The 23555-nt window shown below is 44.3% G+C and overlaps 1 protein-coding gene across 1 annotated transcript in view; it reads left to right on the plus strand.

Annotated features, from left to right (window-relative positions):
* The window catches only part of LOC143355665 (neo-calmodulin), a 113665-nt gene that overhangs the window by 323 nt on the left and 89787 nt on the right, over positions 1 to 23555 (plus strand). The gene's annotated exons all lie outside the window — the stretch shown is intronic.

A 23555-nucleotide genomic window follows, 5' to 3' on the forward strand; every position in this document is an offset into this window, starting at 1 on the left:
TCTCGAAGATGTATCACACACGCAAGAACCTTCACGAACTTTGTGTATCCACGATTGACTGATGGTCTGATTCATTCTGTGTTTGCGGTCACTGATGATCAGTCTTGAGTCGATGCTCACGTCGTTGAGATAGAGTTTTTATCAATTTATTGTTGTCTTTATATACATAAGATCATTCTCGCTAGTACGAGGCAGAACAACGACATTCTTTTAACGTTCTCTCGGAATACTCGTTTCTCGAATCGATTTCTACATCTTCCGCTGGGAGTTGGTTTGTCGAGAGGCTTTGGGAAACTTTATCAATTTAAAAGAACTGCCTTCGTATTTGATTGCATTGTTACTTGGTTAACGAAAAGGCGACGCTTTCCGATGAAAACTTCATCAATTTATGGGAACTGTTTCTGCGTTTTATCAGTGTCGCGGTCGTTAGGAGTTCGAGTATCGTCGAACGTTCGTTCAAGAGGTACAAGTAGTACATTCTTGTAGGAAAGGTCACTGTCGATTGTATCGGAGCGACACTGGAGCGATAACTGGAAAAATAATTGCGATTCAGCACAAAAAGTAGATAATATACAAAGTCTTCCCCAATCAAAAACAGAAGAGATTCTCCCTAGAAAACACTTTAACGTACTCAATTTCTACGTAGAAATTGTTTTCAAACTCTTGTGCTATACATTCGTCTAGCAACGATCAGGCACACGTTACCAGGAGTTTTATTTGAACATTCGATTTATGGTCTCCCCGAGATGCACCCCTTGTCTGGTTAAATAAAGATTTAGAGTGGACCTTGTGCACTTTACTGCAATCTGAAATCCAAGCAACAGAATATATGAAGACATTCTCCCTGAAAAATTATCTCTCCTTCGAGTCTTAACGTTAGAAAATTCTATTTATCTATTTAAATTCGTACAAAGACGTCCTTTCTGTACTGAAAAATGGATTAACAATACACTTTGTACACTTAACAGGATCCCATAAAATCCAGCAGACAAGACGTACAAAGTCCACATGAAAATCTCCATTCTTTAAGGTCTTAATGCTAATTGAATAATCGCATGTTCACGCCGTATCTGGTTCTACAATGATTTAAAACAAACCCTGTGCAGTTGATTAAGAAACCTCATCAACTGTACAGGGTTTCTGCAGATCCCGTCTGACAAGACACAGAAAGAAATTTCCACATAAGAATCCTCTTTCCTCGAGGCGTTATGTTATTCGAACTCTCTACTGTACGGCAAGTAGAAGCAGTCCGCAATGGTCAGGCATTACGTATTTATATTTCTTGAAAGCAGAAAATTCGCAATACGGGATTTCATTGTATATTCTTCCGTACATTCTCTTACAAATTCTCCTGTATATTCGCCCGTATATTTTCCTAGATATTCTGCATATTTTCCTCTATGATCTCCGGTATAATATTTATCTTCCCGCGTACATATTTGTCTCTATATTTTCCCAGATGTTCATGTGTACAAGCTTCTACATATTTCCCAGTATATTAGCCTGCATATTCTTCTAGACATTTTCTTATATATCTGTAGGGGAGAGTAGCCTAATTTGGACCAACACCCCGGGTTGAACCACTATGAATTTTAAAAGTGATAAATATTTCAAGAATTAATATTCAAGAATTTATATTCCACAATTAGTGAAATTATAAAAACGCTTTCATAGCGTTTAAATAAATTCACGGGTTTCACTTTTGTATGTGTTGTGCTCGGAAGGTTTAGCGTTAATAATAGTATTGATTAGAAATTACGTTTTGAGTCTGGTTCAGCTGTGTATCCTTAACAAGGAAAATGCTTACTGGTTAACTAATTATGGTTTGTAAATTAATACTCCCCCTATATATTTCCCTATACATTTCCCCGCATATATTTTCCTGTATATTTCTCTACAGACTTCTCTTTAGATATCCCCGCATATTTTCTCGTGTACTAATGTTCCCAGAGAGATCCACGCTCGTTTCCTTTAAACCTCGGGCTCCCATATGGAATTTCGCAGTGTCCAGACAGCGAGACGGACGACATTCGTATATAATCGTTCGCTCGATGAAACCCGCACGCGCTCTTCCAAGGAGCGCATACTGGTCGTAAATAAATTGTTTTGGCAAAAATCCGTGGCACCGTTCGACGCGTAAAATCGCCGGCACGCGAAACCCGGTTGGCGGAACTGATTTATTCCGTTAGCAGAGCGGTTCCACCGCGATGCATATTCCATTCGAATGCATATTCAACCGCGACTAGGCTCTCGCGGCAGACGAGCTATAATTCGAGGGTGCGCGGAACAGGGGAGGCTCTCTCAGCCGGAAACGATTGGAGATCAGAGCGTAAGACTGGGAGATTCTTAGCCGAGGGGAGGAAATTGCGTTTCTGCTGGCTCTGTCGGTCAGCATTACGTAACGGTGTACCTGTCGGATCAATTGCTCATGGATCCGTCCGATACCTGGTGGAGAGTGTGAGCATTATTTCGAAACAACGTTGCGCAATGGCCGAGCGTTAATTGACGCCACCGGCACGAAGGTCGAATTGAAATTGAACCGAATTCTACGGGAACAACTGGGCCCGCAATTCCCTTTCAATTAGGCTCGATTCATATCGCCGACACCGTTCCGGACCGGCGGACACGTCGAACACACACACGCACAATCGCTTCTCGTTTGCTCGATTATGCTACCGAAAGGTTCGCAAGGCGAAGGATAGACGACGGTGCTCTCCTCCTGCACTCTCGCTCGCCGCGCGCGGATTGCATTCCGTTCGATTTGCCCCGGATTAAAATGATATTTCGCAGCACCATTCGACTATATGCAGAACCTCCGGGAGCGTTAATCGACGCAACGAGCCTCGCAAAATTGAATCGGACTGCAGCCGGCCAGCCGTTCAATACCGATTCCGTTTCAATTAGGCGTAACTCGCGATGATAGGGCCGCTTCAACGGGAACGGAGTGCCACGGAGCTATTGAAACCCAAAGAAATCGATTTGCGTTATTAATTGGGGTGAGGGGCCTACGCTTTAGGAAAAAAAGTTCATGCCGATATTCGCGTAATTGCGAAAGTTCTACATCATGCCTGTTTGTCAACGGATAAAAGGCGTCGTTTCTCCGCGTACTGTGAAAATTTCAAGTCGATTGCTTCCTTATTTTAATCCCTTATTTCGATCGGTTGCTCTCGCGAGCCCTATCCGCAGAAATGCTTCGAATCTCCGGGGCGAAACTTTGCGGATACAATCCTGAGCTGATGATTAAAGTGAAAAGACTCGATTTTTTTTTTTTTTTTTGAAGTTGCTAAACCGGATCCGCCCCTTAACAGTCGAAGAGGTCTCGCGGAGAGCCGACCCACATTCTCCGTGTTCGCAAACAGCAATCTCTGCCGCGCGCGCGGAGCGAAAACGCGAAGAAAATTTAAACGCGGCGTGTAACAGTGTTTGCCGTTTCCCCGGGACTCTTAGGGAACAAAGCCCGTGGAAGCTCGGGGAAGCTCGGGGAAGCTCCGTTGCTCGCCCTCTCCTCGGCGAAGATTCCATTTCCCTGGGAGAACCGTTGCGATAAACAATTAAATTGGAAAACGCATTGATAGAACGACGAGCCGAGGCTCTCTCTCTCTCTCTCTCTCTCTCTCTCTCGCTCTCTCTCCGACTTGTAATAACTTTGCGAGAGCCATGATTGGCAGGCGGGATTTCGCGAGAACCGAGTGCCGAGATTAAACCCGCGATTTCCATTTTCGCAGGACGGTGCGGCCTGCGATGCTTCTTAATTGATAATTACGTGGCTCCGAGCTGGCGCGACCAGAGAAACGGAATCGAGCGGAACGATATATTTTCGTCCCCCGGGGTTTTTCCAAGAGAAAAAGTTACTCCCATCCGACGCACGGAGAATAGAAGGCGAGGATTCGCGGAGCACCGTAAAACTTCGTTTTATCAGGTCCCGGCGCACGGGAATACAAACGGCCGCATTTACTGCTGCGAACGGCCCCGAATTTCAGAGGGGGAGCTCTCTCTCTCTCTCTCTCTCTCTCTCTCTCTTGTGATTTCTCCTCCCTCGCTTTTCACTCAAATTTGTCCAAAAGTTCGTACGACGTCGGCTTTGTCGTGGATTCTTGCGAAATTGTTCTAATCGCCCGAAGAATTCTACGAGATTCGAGCCTCGAGAAGAATCGAATTCACTTTTGCAATTATGCGCGTCACAGCTTCGAAAAATATTGTACAAATTGATATTTAGAGACAGTTTATAGTTACAACTGGACGGATTTTTCTGCAAAATGAAAATTGACATTTATCTCTTAATAATCTCAGCGAGCCTGAAAATACTAGAATATCCTTAAGTTCTTTCAATATTTTTAGTATTTTGCATTCGATCTACTGATTTTGTACAAATTGATATTTAGGGACTGTTTATAGTTACAACTGGACGGATTTTTCTGCAAAATGAAAATTGACATTTATCTCTTAATAATCTCAGCGAGCCTGAAAATAGTAGAATATCCTTAAGTTCTTTCAATATTTTTAGTATTTTGCATTCGATCTACTGATTTTGTACAAATTGATATTTAGGGACTGTTTATAGTTACAACTGGACGGATTTTTCTGCAAAATGAAAATTGACATTTATCTCTTAATAATCTCAGCGAGCCTGAAAATAGTAGAATATCCTTAAGTTCTTTCAATATTTTTAGTATTTTGCATTCGATCTACTGATTTTGTACAAATTGATATTTAGGGACTGTTTATAGTTACAACTGGACGGATTTTTCTGCAAAATGAAAATTGACATTTATCTCTTAATAATCTCAGCGAGCCTGAAAGTAGTACAATATCCTTAAGTTTTTTAAATGTTTTTAGTATTTGGTATTCGATCTAGTCATTGCGCTCATAAACGCGTAAAATCCGGAAACTAGTTATAACGACGGGGAAGATCGTTTAACCCTTTGCACTCGAAGCCATTTTAACTCCAAAACGAAACATTTCTTCCGACCTAGAATATTTTCCTTGTATATATATTTTTTCGTGCTACACATACGAAAATAGTGCATTTTGCTCGTACAATACTGAAATGTTTAGTAATTTATTAGATACGAAGAAATTAAATAATGTAAAAATTATTTTTAATAATGATACAGCAATTTTTAGTGGCGCCTTGCGGTCGCCATTCGAGTGCTAAAGGTTAATATCATGCTTCTCTAGCGAGACAGAATTTCTATGTGGATTGATTGTTTCTTGTCAGCTGGCATTGTCAGTCAAACTCGTGGCGAGTTAGCGCTACGATACAAGATCGTCATTAAAGTCGGGCAGACATAAAGCATCGTTGCTCAGCGAATGAAGCTTCGAGAACTCGCGGAGGATCAGCTTCTCGTTGAAATTGCGAGCGCCTCGCGTGCAAAGCTCGTTACCAACCGGGTTTTCGCGCGTAGTATTGCGAAATTTCTCGACAAAGGGTCGAATTTCAGAACGCGTGCTCGCCGAAGAACGTCGATAAGCAGACATCTCGAGAATCCTGTTAGCCCAGCGGCGCTGTCTTTCCGATGGGGAGAGCGTTGCCTAACTCGGGCTGGAAGTTTTCTCATTTTCCCGAGCGAAACAGGGCTCTCCCTCGGTTTCCACGGGTTTCTTTTGTCCCCGTTGCCATCGCACCGGTCTCTTTGCGCACCGACCACGGTCGCTAATGCGATTTTCGGGATGTCGATTCATTGGATTACGAACTCTGCTTTCGCTGAGCCATCCACGGCTGTGCTCTTTCTCCTTTCATCCTGGCACGTAGGAAGCTCGGTGACCATTGTAAATTACCATTAGACCCATACCCGGGGTCACAGTGGTCCAATGTATTTATTCAAAGGTCCCAGGCACACTGTTCTAAGCTGAACCGCCTAGAGAAGTGCTGTAGTTGCGATGCGAGAAAAATTAGATCGGAGTTCGCTGCGGACGAACTGGGAAGGTAATTATAGTACAAAAGGGTTAATAGAATTTGCCGCGCCTCACCTGTGCAGAAAGGGATCGTTGTAGCTGCGCCGCGAGAAGAAATATCGGCGTCGCAAATAACTTGTAGCCTCGAATAATGCCGAAACAATCGAGCACCTGCAGCAACAATTTTCGTGGTCTGCTAATTTATAGCCTCGTATCCTATCGCTCGAAACAATTCGTTCAATCATTTGGACCGTGAATCGTCGTGCTAGTTTTCGTGTCGGGGGCAGGGAAAGATTTCCAAAACAACTTTTCTTCCCACAATTTTATCGACAGGTTCAATTCTGAACACAAAATCTAACGAACAACAAGAATATATAGAAGCCAGTACAATGAAGTACCTAAATCTATCGGGACCAACGTAGACCTAACATTTGCAATTTTCGTCAGGATATCCGACAACAAAAGTCAGGAAAAATAATTATCTAAATAATTATTTTCTATTATTTAATCTCGTGTGTGTGTGTGTGTTGTCTTCCAGTTCTGGGCCATGTTTAAAGTTTCAAGTCTCCAGCTTGTCTAAAAGTTAGCTTGAAATCAATTGCAACATTTGTACCGAACAGACAAACAGACAGATAAGAAAGCGAGCTAACGAAAACGTGGTAAAATAATTGTTCATGTGGCCACGGTTGAAATGTTAGCGATCGATGCCTAAAAGAGAAAGTCGGATTATTTGCGGGTGAAGCTTTAAAAGGATCGCGTGATTCGATTTCCACTATGTCGGCGACACGCGTGCCCGGTGGCGTGGCTCGTCGAAGGCGTGTAACACGGTGCAATTAAACCGGAAGTTAATGGTTTAGCGTGAACAGCGTGACCAGCCGTGAAAATCAACCGGCGAACCAGGGGATCGCGTCAAAGCGTGGACGACGTTATCGAGTACCGATGTGGCAAAAGGAGAGGAGTCCGTGTAACACCGTACTAGAAAATCGCTTGCGTCGGAGGTGTGTTCCCCGTGACGCCTCGAACGGAATAGACAATGTGTCGATACTCGCGCAACACCGCCGCGTCGGGCAACGGCGAATTTATCGGCGAATTTATCAGCGGGAGCTGGCCGGCTGGCTCTCGGTCGCTCGTGGCGACGCGTAATCGGATTGCGTCGTCCTTTGGCCGTGGATCAGGCCCTAACGATTCCATTTGAACGGCGCAGGGCCAAGCTTTTGCCCCGGCAAACGCTATCCCCGGAACTCCGATTCCAGATTATTCGCCTAACCCGCGCCGTCGATAAAACTCGATTCCCCTTGAATTTTTCGAATTTCGTACGCCAAAACCTCCAGATAACGCGCGTGCCAGGATATTCCCTCCATACGACGCTCCACGGTCCCCCGTAAAAGGATACCTAACAAGATTCTTGTTTTCCTCGAAGATTTTCAGACGCTAACTCACGTGTCAGCGAAATGGCGGCACGTTACACTAGCTGAAGGTCCCGCGCTTTTATTGCATACACTTCAGACCGTATATCCGCTGCGGTAAAGTGTATTACTGCGTGCACGACAAGGGGAGTTTTAAATACAGCAGAATTTAAATTCCCTCAAAGCGAAATCTGCATTTTTAGACGTTCCGAGAAAGACCACCGACAAAAGGAGCGAAGGCAAATTCACTAGCATTTTCAATATTTTCTTCTCATGATGAATATTCCGTTTACAGATTTATCAAGTCGTCTGCCACGTCAGTCGTGTATAGACACAAATACTCGCCGTATCTTCAAACAATAATTTTGACACAATACGGTTGCTTGAATCGAACGTTGAATCGAAGAAATAAGCTTTAACTCTGCAATTTTGATTATACGTACTTAAATATCGTGTGCATCGGTTTTAGGAAACAGGTTTTAGGAATCATTTGTGATTCTTCTGATGCTTGTCCATTGAACGCATAAAATCCTTAATTGTCCGATTTTTGGGAGAACGATTATTCTCCCGATCCAATTTCTCCCGAGACGAAACAATAAAAATCCCCGGATATTTCAATATCGAGGTATCGGGGGACTCTCGCCGAGGAGAAGGATGAGCCCCGGCATATGAAATTCTTGGAAACGATCCTCGACATTTCGAGTAGTTTGTTGAATCCTTGCGAGTACCTTGATCCTTCGTGAAAGGGCGCGACTTACGGATGGGAACGATTGCCTCCGAAGTTGCGGAGGAAAGGATCGGGAAGGGTTTCTAATATTTTCCGAGCAGCTCGATCTCCCTCGCGGAGTGGTTTTGTCGATCGGATCGACCAACTATTCTTAGCCGAGGAAGGACATAAGCGTCGTTTCCTTGCGCGACGCTCCATTTCCCGGGCACGCTTAAACAAAGACGGTTCCTCCCGAGTAAACACTATCATCGGGCGTAACGACGACCGAGAAAGCAACCGGGAGCTATTTTTTGAGATTTCCTGAGGCTGGTCGAACGATAGCTATCGATCCGACGCAAATAAACGCGATCTATCCTGCCCGGAACACCTGATCGACCTAATCACTTGTATCGTTCGCGAAAAAATTCGCATCAACTTTCTGGACAGTGCCAGTAAAAATTAGGCTTATCCGGCTGTCAATATTTTTAATAGTTCGCTTCGTAACTTCCTAATTCCTCCAATGTGACACAGTGGTACTAAATTAACAATACATTTCTTGTTGTATTTCAATATGAAATCGAGCTCGGGTTCACTGACCTAATGGAAAGTACTATACAGGGTGAGGCAATAACTATTGCCAATTACAATAACTTCGAAAGTACGATAGTAGCAGAAAAGTTTTCGAAACAAAAGATGCATGGGACAACAGGAGTTGTAATATGGCGTCCATCTTTTTTTCCTAGGTGGAGTCGCTTCAGAGATGTGAATGTCACCTTTGTATTTTTTAAATAGAATGCTATGTTTTGGTACCTGTTTTCTGATAGCGACTATTGTGACGAACCCAATGACGTGCAACATTAAGGTATTTGAAGGTCAGAGACGGTCATTTTACAAAAAAATTTATCAGGTTTTCTTTCATTCTCTTAATTTCAAGAGATTTAGTGTTCGTATCGAAAAAGGCTCTGGACAGACGTAGCAAAGACATGTACAAACACGGTGGTATGCATTTTTAATTGATTACTTACTTATTTAAGACGTAAAATGTCTAGAAAAAAAGGCACAGCGTAACATAGCGTGACGGTCAATGCCAAATGCCTGCCGGCCCCCTTAACGCGTTCCTCCGAAAGTCCCGAAAGGTCGAAGGGCAACACGCGTTCCACGGATGATGAATCCGCGGTGGGAGAACGAAAAAAAAAAAAAGGAATCGCCGGTTGCACGCGCGAGTTCGCGGACCAACGAACGCGCGAAACCGACTCTGGCCTGGATAACCAATCATTCAGAAGAGGGCCGGCTGCCATTGCCGGTGTGCGAAACTCTCGATTACTCCGCCGAATTGACTGGCGCGTCGATGGATTTCGCCATGGGCCGGAATAAACTTCTGTTTTTCAATTTATCCTAGCCGCGGCGTGGCGCAGCTGCGGGAGTTGCGCCGAGAATTAATAAAAATACAGATCGATGCCTCGGAATTAAACGCCTAGCCGGCTGACTGGTATTTACGGCCACCGTAAAGACAATCTCCTGAAATCGATTCCAATTTCTCTGAAGCGACCATTGTAAAAATTGTTTGTCGCACGAGACAGTAGAAAATGTCCCTATTTTTGCAGCAATGCAAACACAAAAAGCAAAGTGGAAGTTTTAACAAATTTGTCTCGCCCTTAAATATTGCTGTAGCCTTCACTTGATTTGCTAGGGCAATTTTTATTGTACTTTGACAGGAGGAAATTGTTATAAAAATTTTCTTTCGTGAAACCAATAGTAGACAGTTCTTCCTCAGAAAGTACACATTAGCTACTCAGCTGGGAACGCCATAAAATAATCAAGTGTGTTTACGTTAACACAACCTTTCCAGAAGATTCAGGACAGCTTCCTGGCTAATAAAAATCTGGTATAAATCACTGAATACAGACCTCTGAGGGACAGTAACAATTCCTCTGCGTCGCCATAACGATGCCCACATAGAGCAGCGCTCTTTCAGGGAAGGATCAAGCGAGAATCGCCAGCACCCTGACGCCATTAGGACCGAATAGGGCCATTAACGACGTCGAAATCGTCGCCGGTTATGTCATTCCCGTTCTCGACGTCGAAACCGTCGGCCAGACGCGCTTTGTTCCCATTATCAGCTGCAGACGTCGGCTCAACATCCCCGGAACATTGTCATCGTTGACGAACAGCGATCGCGGACCGAATAAATCCGAAACACCGCGAGCAGTCGGTCGGATCGAGGCGCGATCTTAACGATAAATCGGAAATCACGCGGCGACGCGACAAACGCGCGCCACGAAATGGCCGTCTGGATCGTCGCAAACGATTTTCCAGTGTTTGGGATCAGGGCCACGGCGGTCTGTTCCTCGCAGAAGATAAATCGTCGCTTTATTTTCGCGGCTCAAGGATTACCGAGCCCCGTCGGATCGTAAATCTTCCGACGATATACAGCAATGGCGGCCGAGCAACCCGTTGCCTACGGTGTTCCGGGCAGGGAGAATCGTGCGATGGTCCACGGGTTGTGTCGATCGTCTGGTTCCGTTCTGCCCTCGGGACTGAAATCCAATTCCTCGTAATGCAGCGTGGGTGACTGCTCCTCCGAGAACCCAATCAACCCTGGGTCCTGCCGCCATTTTTTTCCTAGACTCTCTCCGTTTCCGTGGAAATCCTCTTTCGTGACGATTGCAGTGGCCGGATTAAATTAGTTACTGGGCAAGTTTAAATCGCCACTGGATGAATTAGTAGAGGGTGGATTTTTATGCGAAATCAGATTATCCTGTTGGAAGAAATAGGAGCCAGAAATCCTGTTCTTTCTCTATAAATTTTAATATATTCAGAATAATCAGAATTAAATTTAATCTCTCTGCTGCTTTAAACTTCTGAAAGTGCTGTGAAGGTACTGAACATTTTATTCCAAAACGTGATCCTGTCGTTTACTGTGCATCCACTTGTTCAGAGTAACTATTTCCGTACTAAATTGTACTTGTTGGAAGGGGAGTAGCAACGATAATTACTGGAACGATAAAAATGATCAATACACAGTCCATGGAACGTTACGATCGCGTCGACTGGAAATTCAAGTTTCATGAAACCTGTGAGCATCCGTCGCAACGCCTCGAAGATCATTCTTTAACCGATCCTATCGGGGCTGCTCGAACGAGAACGATCGGCGCTTCCGGTTTCCGTTTCCCGTTTTCCGAGCCACTGATTCACGCCAAATGACAGCCAGTATGGCCGTTTCTCCCGCAAACGCTGTAAGGCTACAAGATCGCCATAAAAGATCTAAAAGCTCCGCTAAAAATCGTACATACTTTTCACCCTGACGACAGCGAAGTGATCATCCGCAGGTGGAGATCTCCAAACAGCTTTGGTAAACATTGCCACCTAAAAAGACGTTCTCGAATGTTTTGTCTTCTAACAAACAACTTTTGTTTACTTCATCGCAGAATTACCAGAATTTTTAAGAAAAACAATGAACCTGCTTCTTTACATTGCTTTAACACTAAACCCACCGACACTTCTTTTATACCTGTTCCATAATGAAAGTAATAGAATGAAAACAATAATAATCTCAGGTAAGTTTTAGGACAAATACATTTTAGTACTTTTATACTCAGAATACGCCAATCTATCGAAATCGAGCATAAAAAATTTAACATTCCATTTAAAAAACAAAGGTGACCTCTATATCTTCTCTACGCCTCCACTTGCAAGGATATAATTTATATCATATTATGTGGTTTCTTAAACCCTACAACTTCTGTAAGTAACATTTTCTCGTATTGTTTGAAATAACCAAGATAGTCAAGTGGACAGAGCTCGTGGGGCTCGAGTACACTGTATACAAAATACTGCGACGCTCTCTCCTCGATTTACAAAATTGTACTGTGTCGTCGTTGAATGTATTTGCCATGAAACAGTATTATCTACCAGGCACGCGCGTAACTTGATAGCGTCTCATTGGCCATATCACATTGGGAATAGCCTTTCTTTTATACTGATTGTTTAGGTTTCGAAGAGTGAATACCATATTATCTCGTGCGGTCAAATTGACCGACCGCGGTAGATAGGGCAGGCTACATATATTTCTTGAAAAGAAAAAACCAAACCGAGATTAAATACTGAAAATATATTGTGTAGATACCTTAAGAAAAGTCGTAAAGATAAATAGCGATGTGATAATGTTGTATGTACGAAATTGTACGCAGAAGTTTCGAAAGGTCAATTTGACCGACCATGTTAGTGTTTAGTGTTAAGTGTTAAGAAATTTCGATTTTGCCCAGAAATGTACATTTAAAACAGAGATACAGGGAATTCTCGATGTATGTCGACAACACGGGTCTTGTATCTTGTATCTTGTTTACACTTCCTGGCGTCCGAGTCCTCTTCGTATACCCCGCGGTAGTGGGGATAATTCCGCGACATTTATCGTCCAGGCCTTGGCGACATATATGGAGAAATCACTGTACACAGAAATTGTATAATAAGCAGTGCATCGTCTGTAGCCTTTATAGTTCTTCTCATATTCGGTAAAACAGAGAAACCTGATTTCTGTGACATACTACATTGTTTTCCATTAAATACTGAAAAATTTGATGCCGCCATTTTGTCAGGTGACAGCAAATCGTGTTTTCCAGTACGATTCGCGAAAGTAAGAGAGAGCGAACGTCGCGTTGCTGTCCCGACACGCGAATCCCGCGAAGTCCTTGCGTTCCCATCAGCTTAATTAATCCCCGGTGATCGGGGAGGATGGAAACGCGACACAGAAATATTAGCGTCACCACAGCCGCGGTGGGGGGGACGGCAGCGACAATGTTCCTGGAACGTCTTGGCTGCTCGCTGCCTTTTAACCTAATTGTCGAACCACCGGCCAACTGTCGCCCGTGTTTTAATTCCGTTCGAGAGAATAATGTTTTAATTAAGCTGCCGCGTCGGCATGCGTTACAGTTGCAGCGAGAAACTCGATTCGGTGAATCAACCGGAGACACAGCCGCCGCCGATTTCTGAACTGTTTTCAGTCGAGGACGAGGCGAGACGAGGCGACGAACGAACTGCTAATGGACGCTCGAATCGTCCCTTCCACCTCGTTCCGCAATTTACCAAGCTTTTTCGCTTTATTGTTTCGCCGATAGCGATCCGACGATCCGTGCTACTTACTCGATGCTGGGACACGCAGTGAGAACGCCCCGGAGAACCACTCGCGGAATTTTTTCTCGACGTTAAAAGACGCTTTTAACGTCCTTTTGATTCCGGAAAGGGGGGTTTAGAGAACTTGTTGAGCTGGTCGCCGAGTGCTTCTGGTCGTACAAATGAATTTGCGCGGAGGCGTCTCTTAATTGTGGTCCGTGTCGGAGGTCCTTGGAAAATACAAAAATAATCCCGTGAGACTCCTGTGAAATATTATCGTGTCAGATCGTTAGCTCTTAATTGAACGAGTGTCTAGAAGGGAGACGTATGTTACAAATTTTCAGAAATTTACTATCCGATGAAAAGAGCGCCAATGTGGTGTACAAATTATTTTGACAAAGATTCTAGTGGCACCAGAAATTCTGTCATAAAATATTACGGTAGCTCTCGTTGCTGCATGGAGTCGAATCTCGTGAACTCGTCTCGTCTCGTCTCGTCTCGTCTCGTCTCTCGTCTCACTGAATCTCGTTTTATAGAGAGGAACATTCAACCCGTCCAAAAGTCGAAATTGTGAACCGTGTATGATTTTACAGAAGTTTCTATCAAGAGCTCTGCCCAAGTCGTCGTCGTTTTGAAAAGGATTTGAAGAAAAATTTGTCCGCAGGAAATTCAAAGGGCCGGTGAAAGGAAGTTTCTGCAAAGTACAAGGGAGGATTGAGCGGAGACTGTGTTGGATTCGAGAGCGAGTTAACTCGTCATTTTCGGTTAGCAGGTTACGCGGGGAACGCAATGGCCATTGGAGCCGCAGTTTCCTTGAATAATTCATGCCCCGTGACCGGGAACTAAATTCCGTCGTTGGGATTCGGGGCGACATCGAAGTTCCACACGCATGGTTCTTTTTAAAACTCACCTCTGTCTCTCTCTCTCTCTCTCTTTTCTTTTCTTTTCTCCCCGTCTGTCTCTCCATGTTCGCGACCCGTTCTCGTAGCCAGGTTTCCGCGCGACCCGATCCAATTTCCGCTCCGGTTGGTCCTTGGATCGCGGAGACCTAATTGAATCCCCGCCGGCCGCAGAATTCCCGGAAGCGCTACGTGTTGCTTTGCAAAGGCCTTATTAGCTTGACCGTAGCCACGGGACGAATAATTAAACCCTTTCTGAGCCGGTAGGCACGCCGGCTACGTGCCACGCTGAGCGCGCAGTAGATTAGGCACGGTTTGAGTCAGACCGCAGGCGATACGTCCGCGTCTTGCATCTTTCGCTTCAACCGAGATGGACTTACTCTGAAATCCCGTGTCCGTGCTCCCTGAATTGCAATTCAAACTACACCAAACAATGCTCAATCAACTATTGTACGATCGTTAACCCTTTGCACTCCGAAATTTTTTAAACAGAGCTGTTAAATGTCGCCTCAGCCTCGACATAAGAGTGCCAAACGGTTAATAATCATTTCAATCGATTAAACATATTAACCCCTTGCACTCGAATGGCGACTCTAAAAATTGCTAAAACTATTTTTACAGGAATAAATTTGTATCTAATAAAATCAGGCAAAGGGTTAAGAAGGAGAATGAATTTCTATTTCACTCCAGTTTGTTACAATTCAGGTAAGTTCCATTTTGCATGAAGATCCGCAGTCTATCGATCGTACGGAGCACAAGCAATTTCTCAGTTTCACGATTCATTTTACAAAAATTGGTGGAACAATTGCGTAATTCATTCGCATCGATTCGTCGCCGTAAACATGGAACAATAACAAGCAATTAATTTTCGCTAACACGCGCACGCTTCCTTAAATTTTATTGCGTATTCGCGCGCATCATTAAATGCAGGAAGATCCACTCAGTTGAAAATATAGAGTGAGTTTTGTTCACCGGAGGCTCCGTTTCCGCGAGAATCGAGTTCGAATATTGGTAAAGCACGCGTGTTGATGAATACCAATCAGCTGGCGTGTCCGTGCATGGCTGACTCTTTCCACTGCTGGTATAAATTCATACGCGTCCGACGAATTTTCAACCTCGATTTCCTACGGAACGGATCGTCGTACGAGAAACTTCCATTCCACATTTTCGACTCGATTTTCCTCGCAGAATCGATCGGTCGCAATTTCAATATGAATCTTAATTCAGATCTCCTATAAAAGTAATAAACTTCCGAGCGTTGTTCAACAGTGAGCAGAGATGTCTAAAATTTGTTTATCATTTAAACGGGCAATATACGCGATGCGTATGCAATTTTTAATTCAATTTTTCTTTTAAATACGTTGAAATTCCAAGCAGGTTCCACTCTATTTCACAGTTAAGAAATATTCGAGTTTAATTCTCACAATAATAAAAGGTATGACTTTTTTGGAAAACCGCGTGGCCATACGGCGAACCAGCGTTTTAATGATTTTGCATGCAACAAGGACCTTAATTTCAGGTGCGCGTTATCACGCGGTATATAGAATCTCTCGGGGTAGGTTGCGAGTTAATATTCATGGGAAAAGTTGGTCGCGAAAGGAATAATACCTCGGACGGTACACAATCCCGTGAACGCATCGCGCAACTCTCTCTCTCCGTCCATCCCAATCGATATTATTCGAAGATTCCTACGGACAGGTGCACGAGAAGTAATTAAGCTCGTTAGCGTCTGGTGCTTCAGCATTCTCTGCATCTATCCGGAAGTCGATTTTCTTGATTGTCTTCGGCTACGCAGTCTTTGCAGCTCGTCATACGAGTTCCTCGCGCGTCCGCTAATGTTTCCCGCGAGAAAAAATCAATTTGCGAGCCGAGAGACACAACGAAGCTTGCGGGAATTATCTGGAACTTCCGGACGGGGCGCGACGATCCCCTGCGGCCCGTCTCAGCCTGAAAGAGACGGTCGCTTGATTAATCGCGTAATTAAACTCCCCCGGCGATGCTGCGCCCTCGGAAAAAACGCCCACGCATTAGTGGACATTACGAACACCGTTACGAAAGCACTTAATTCGTACTCTAGCCCGCGCAGCAGATTAACCGAATCAAAAGTTGTTCGTTCGTAATCATTTCTAAACGATCCGCTAGCTTTACGTGAAATTATTACGTGTACCAATTAATCCCTGTCCGCATAAATCCCGTTTGTTTGCGAACGATCAAAACGCGTCCAATTCTTCTTCCTCCCATATTATATTTATGACAAAAATGACACGTTAAAAAGATTTAAGGGCATCAGTGTATTAGCTTCAGTTTAATAAGAATCAATAGAAGAGAGAAATTCTTATTTGGCTCCTTCTATTTTGCATGATAGTGCACAGTCTAGTCTTTAGCGATGACTGTTTTCTGTAGATTTTCTTTCGTTAAGGATTTTGGATTTTTCACGTGGCTCGCCTAATTCCAATCTTGGTATTAGAATGCTGTTGCGCCAGCTGGACTCTCCGAGGAGCGAAATCACTGTCAGGCCCGACTGTCAGCGGCACGCGGGAGATCATTTTGCGAGAATTATAGCGCCCACGGAAATTGAACGGGTTCAAAGGGAACCGAAGCGTTCAATCCGATTCCAAAACAGCTCCGGCGACACCTTGTCGCGCTGAAAATAACTGGAACCCGTTTCACGGGAGGAAAAACGGTCGCCTCGCCGACAAAAAGGTCGTCAGGCCGGTGGCGCGTCACCTGTGTACGCGGCCTAAACTGCAGCCCACCTGTTGCTAGGCCTATATCGGGCCGATCTCTCGCGTTTTCATCGTCCTACTCGAATTCTTGGGGTTCCCGCGCCGCTTATCGCCCTCGGCCCGCTTCATTTCCGGCGATTCCACCGACGAATCCCGGTTCCCGATCGAAGCCATGATCTAAAAATACATTTCCCGCGGATCCATGCGTGGACCGAAGAGATTAATGGACGAGCTTCGACCTTTGTTTGTTGCCGCACGTGGGCGAACGAGAGTTAGTGTACGGCTAACAAACACGTAGTTCTACCAGTGCGTCGGCGAGCCCTTGGCAAGGGCCGCAGTTCGTTTTCATGACGCACATTTGCCACCTGGGGAGTTTATGCGAAAATGGAGACACTGGGAAAATGGTCGCATAAATAATAACTGGAGTAAGTCTTCAGGGAGAGGTCTTTCTGCAACCAATTTTTAAATTGCAGCAGGAGGGAAATAATTGTGCAGTTTATTTCGACACTTTTTGATGCTGCATTTTTTAATTGAAGGACCCAGTGCAATAAAGAGAGCAATCGTACTCCGATATTTTATACTGTAATGACAGATATTGTGAAAGAGTTTTAGTACGAAATTACCAAACACGTAAACGCAGCATTGCACATTTTATGAAACTTTACAGACCAACCATTGTTTAAGCGCTCGTTACTTCCAGCGTTAAAACATAGACGGCGTCGATTAAACGTGAAACGCGTCTTCTAAGGATCTTCATGCGCATTGCCAGATTCATGAATCATTTTATGAAAGCGGCTATAAAAGAAGAATTTATATCCTCGAGTAACAGTGGAGAAAATGAACAAATATCTTATGCATTCTTTAAATTAACACGACATCATCCCCATTTCATGAAATCACGATGAAAATAAAAATATCCTCGTCGCAGTAACAATATTCCCTAAAATTACGATTATTTTCTCTTACTGCGTACACGATTAGTTTTCGGGAATTTGCAGAATTCCCACAGCTTCTCGGTGCTGTTTCCAGGGCAGTTAGGGCGTCATAATCGTCCGTGCTGGATCACTACGGGATCCGGTTAGCGAGGTTTGCGGTGCTCGCGACAGAGCGGTGTCCAAATATTTCTGTTCCGTGGATCGTAGCAGGCTCCGGCCGCTTGTAAATTGATGGACTTAGGTCGGGAGTCCGTCCTCTTTAAATATATGCGAGCCCCTTCGGGCGAAGTTAGACGTAATATTTGCTCGACACCTAGCGGGGGACCTCTCTCCCAGAGAAAACAATGGACCGGTGGAAAACGAAATCCGCTTGCAGCTAGCCGTAATAACTTCGCGAAGTCTCGGCGAGTTTATTTTTCCCCGATAAGAGCCGTTTTACGACGGCCCCGTAAACGTTTCCTTCGAGCACCTCGATCCGGCAGAAGCTGTTTGACTTCCGGGCGCCTCGGTTCTGCGACATTTTCCACGGAAATCGGAGCATCCAGGGAAAAGTCGCTTGAAAAATTTCCGAAGCTCGCAGCACCGATGGAAGGGTACACTTTCCTCGGAGAAATGATCTCTCGCAGTCATTAACGCTGGGACTGGCGAGCAGTAGACTGGGCTGCTCGTAATTGGTTGGAAAAATGACGGAAGAACGGTCTCCGCGATTTTATGAGACTTTTATTGCAAGTTACCGGCGAACGCATGTATCTATCTAATAATTTCCGCGCTGACACTTTTACGAGCTTGGTGATCGAGAACTATCGCTGGCTGGGGAATCGGGAGACTCCTGAAGGGAAATTTTCCCCATAATTTCCCCGGCGAAATTGATTCGTGGCGTTTGCAAAAGAGAAATTCGTCGAACGTTGTCGGTGATATCGAGTGGCTCAGCTTCCGGTCGGATTTAGCTATGAGTCTCAAAAAAAAATTGCAGCGCTAACAGTGGTGCTGTTTTCATCATAAAGCACAGCGTTAGTGAATAAAGGAACGTTAATATAGAAAACTTGGAACGGTGAACTTATTACATATATTAGGGGGACCCATAAGTAATCAATTATTTTCGAATCTAAAACAAATTTTGTAGTAAATTCAAGTTTTTATTTCTTAATTTATTATATAATCTACATCATTATCAAGGACAGTTTGCCATCTTTCCACCAGGAGAAAAGCTTCTGGACCAACGTTGACAGTTGTTGACCTTCAATACATCTCCATACACATCGCAAATTTTCTTTGTTGTTACCGTTGCATTAAATCCCGCATGAAAATGAAAAAGCAATGACGAATATAATCCTCGGAAGGTACGGACGCCGTCATTTTATTACAGGGTTGTAAAAAAAGATTATACTTTTTAGAATATTTTGAGCACAGGCTGCTTTACCGAAAACTGTAAAAGAATACGTGTTTCCTCTTCAACGATCGGTACAGAACTAAAGGCGAAACAAATTCTTTGCAAATAATTGATTACTTATGAGTACCCCTAATCTACCAGGTATGTCCTGCCTAAACCGACTCTTTTGTCGAACTGACTCTGGGCGGACGTGCAACTAACGTCTTCCCCACTCTCGTCTCGTGCCGACCGTCATTTTAACTTCTGATCGTCATTTCGACTCGTGACGCACGCTCCATTAGGCTTTTTCAAATTGTTACATTGTAACGCCCCGACATTCCCGGATGTGAGTTTTACCTACAATTTGACTACTTTATTTCACCAAGGTCACCACGAATTTTAAATTCGGTGTAATCTAGACACCGCTTCACGTTCCGCAGCTTTCCCCTAATTTTGCATGGGATAAACAGTGTTTCTTCGTTATCGTGCTTGAGGGCCGTGCAAAACGGATCGAACTTGTCAGCGTTTTCCCGTGAGCAATTTTCCAAACGTCGCTCAACGACCAAGTTTGTTTCCCAGAAAGCGATCCCGTCCGAATTAAGGCGAAATCTCGAGGCGAGGAACAGGACCCTTCGAAAGATGGAGAAGCGACAGGCGTGCCGGATAAATCTCATTTGCCGTTGTATTTGTAATGAAGTTTCGCCGAGTTATCGGGTAACCCGTAGCGGGAGAAACACAGGATGGAGTGCCGGTTGCCAGGGGAACCGGTCGCACGTGCCGACTACGTGATCGCGTTCGATCATATGAAATTCCTCATAGTCACGCGCAAACGTCACCGCACGCCCCTCACCACCCGGGTCCAGCCTTGGAGAAGTTTCGCGTCTGGAACCGTCAAAGAGATTATCCAACAACTTTCATTCTCTTCGGACATCCAGCCGTGTCTGGCTTCTGGAATTACTGTGAAATAGACGTCCGAGTGAAACAGGTCGGAAGACAAACAAAAAGAGAGAGCCGGAGAAGCGTTTAGGTCAACACACTCGCCCGTTAGGTTACCTGATGGACTTGACACCTTGGAGATTGGGAAACTCGATGATCATTCCAACAGAACATATAACAATAATGTCAGCAACAACACATTTCAATATCGTTAAAAGCAGGTCAAGACCATTACTATCAAAACCACAGGAATATCAAATAGTACGCACAACTCCGTGATTCAACAAGTGATACGAGCATTGTAATTTAAACTATAAGCTATAATGCAAAAACCACCTCTGTCATAGTCTGAGCAACTCGTACAAGAAGTATCAAGCTCGATTTTCAACTGATTTTGTACAAAAAAAGCATCCTTTTTTCTCTAAATGAATTTATAAATGAAAACTAGTAGTACGATTCGAGCATTGGTCAGGCTAGCATCCAATTTAAATTGTTGTAAATGAATGGATTTAAATGGATTACTTACAAATGCATTATCTTAACTTTAAGCTACATTTCCAATTAATTTCAGCTTGAGAAAATAATACACAGAACTCGGTGATTCAACAAGTGGAATGAACAATGCAATTTAAATCGCCTCGAATGAATTCTGTTACGGTCTGAGCGTTTCTGATTAAAAAACGAGCGCCGCGATGAATGGAAGTAAAATTGGTGGGATTTTGCAGAAATAATTTGGACCGGAGACGAACTCGGGATATGAAGCATAATGAATTGGGAACGGATGGGGGAAACGTTATCGCCGAATCCCGGAGGACCGCGGTTTCAGGGGAAAGTTGGATAAATTGTTCGTTGGCAAGCTGCACGATTAATGCGCAGTTGTAATGTCCTCGCGACACGTGTCTACCGCGATGCGTACACGGTAATAACGTGGAAGGAACTCGTCGCGCGACGCGGCGGTCCTTTAAGCCCCGTCCTGTGTAATTGCATGCACGGTACACACAAACGACTATGCCGAGTTGCTGGTGACATTTGTGGCTTCCGCCCCGAGCACTGTTCCCACCGGACTTACGAAACTTCGACTCCGCACAAAGGATACAGGTGGTGTTCCAATGTTGGATCAGAGGATTCTCCGACGGAATAGCAGCGAGTTATGTCTGCCTGGATATGGCCGGAGGCTAGCGAAGCATCTCCTCAATTCGATCGTGTTCAACGTAATTTAAAAAAGTCGATTGTGTGGCACGAAACACAATTAGTGACTACAGGATGCAATTAACGAGTGTGTAGCTTTAACAACGCATGAAATTGCAGATAATTAATTCTTTGAGTGGAGGAGGAGGAGGAGCTTCGTGTTTAACGTATGGTTCCTGTAAAAGATTTTTTATCATTTTTAATTACCAGCAATTTATTATGTATGCGAAACCGTTCCCTGTTTGTTCTGAATGTTTTTTTTCGAGTGGAGGTAATAGGTCAGGACATAGTAGACCGGGATTGGTCAGGCAGAGGTTTCAATTTTGAATTTTTTGTTGCGTACAGGGCTCTCGTGTATGCAGTTTTTAATTAAATTTTATTTCATACAGGAAAGCATCCTTGTTCCTCTAAATTAATGTTTAGTTTAAAAGAAGTAGTACGAATCGAGCATGGATCAGGTATGTCTTCAATTTAAATCCACTTAAATGTAAGCTGGATTTCCTTAACTTTAAGCTATATTTCCAATTAAATTCAGCTTGAGAAAGCTCCCTAGGTCTTTTCAGAAATGATTTCTTGATTGAACTAAGTAGAAAGGATCAAGCATTAGTCCGACGAGCCTCCCAGTTTCCCAAAAAATACATCCACTTAACTTTAATTTACATTTCCGATTGGTTCGGTATAAAATTTAAGGAGATCAAGTATCGATTGTAAGTGAATAAGCGACTTTCCGACTCGCTGAATATTGATAATAAAACGACACCTTGTTTAGACATTATCAGGCAACAAGGGGTTAAGTAGAACGCTCCGAGCGACGAATAAAATATGAGAAGCCAGTGGCCAATTATTTACCGTGCAAGCCTGAAAACCTCCATCGTAAGCACAATATTTCTCCTGCGGCGAGCGATGGCGTATCCCAACATTTTCTCAGATAATACACGGAGTATAATTGATAGAATATTGATTCCCCAGAACCGGCAATTTTGTTGCGATAAAAACGTGGTTTTTACGTTGCGGGGAACAACGAGGATCGCATTCGGGGCAACTAACTGTTGCAACGGCCGGCTTTCAAACGTCCCATTAACGTCCTTTCAACGTTGCATTAAAAACCCGAGCTCGACTCTCAAGCTGCAATTTGTCAAGCTGTAACATTAAACAGTCTGTAATAGTATTCGATAATCAGAATATCAATAGTATTGGACATTTTAAGGACAAACCGCGTTCGTTGCGACAGATTAAGACCACGAAAGGGAGCATTAAAAGGGAAAGCAATACGTACAGCGACTGTTCTCTCCGGATCATCGTCTCGATATGGAACGCGAATTACTGCCGTCGTGTAGGATCGTTAGCAGTTCGTGACGAACCAGTCGATTCCCCATCGAGCATGGCGTGGCGCGTCCCGTTATTGGATCACCCCATTGTCCGGTGGAAATTGCAAGAACGAAGCCATGGGGATCTGGGTCATTTATGTAGGGCAGCTAATGTCAAGGGTCGCGTTCAGCTTGCAGCGCACGGTCCAACTCTCGAACACCCGAAGATTCCCCGTGCTTGCGTTTTCGATTTCCACCGCGGGAATTTCCGTGCAATTTTGACAATTTACGGGTCCCAAGAAAACTGTGGTACTCCCCGGAAGCTGCCGACGCACGTGCAACTCTCGAAACACCATTGTCAATTCGAAGAAACGTTATATAAACTCCTTGGACTCAACTTCTACTAACCATAATCGTTTAATCACTTCTACCTGAATTGCAACAAACTGCAGTGAAACAGCAATTGTTCTTAATAGGTTTGACAGGTTGAAAATAGTATAACAATATTTTCAAAGACTTCTAATGTTTGTACCGGTTTAAATTAGACATGCTCATTTTTGTTATGAATGCATAAAATCTTTCGAATGATCAAAGTCAAGTGGCTCGCTACCGCTTTCCAATGTTTTACGCGCACATTAAGAGAGTAGTAGCAATCCCGGCGGTTCGAGTGCACCTCGACGAGCCACGGTAACAGTGTCGAGGTGCAAACGATCGACAGCTCGATTATCAATTATCCGTGAAACGCGATACTAAGAGGCCCGCCCGCAGGACACAGACAGACCGTCCGCGACCTATAGAGTTTCCTTTTCCTGGCCGTGACAGCAGTTTAATCGGCTCCGCTCTCTCGATGCTTTCGATTTCCCACGGGGGATCGATACAATAGGAGCAGCGGCGCATTGTTCCACGAGTCTCGCAGGAACGCCCGCGAGAACCGGGCTAACTCTCTCGATATTCACTGTCGCTTAATTGACGTTGTTGCTCGCCGGATCGGGGACTAATCGCCTCCTCTGCGTGTAAACGTGGCACGATCGCCTGTCTGCGTGTGCCGGCTCGCTCGCACGAAATTAATTTACCCTCGA

The sequence above is a fragment of the Halictus rubicundus genome, chromosome 1 (assembly GCF_050948215.1).
Source record: "Halictus rubicundus isolate RS-2024b chromosome 1, iyHalRubi1_principal, whole genome shotgun sequence".
Lineage (NCBI taxonomy): Eukaryota > Metazoa > Arthropoda > Insecta > Hymenoptera > Halictidae > Halictus > Halictus rubicundus.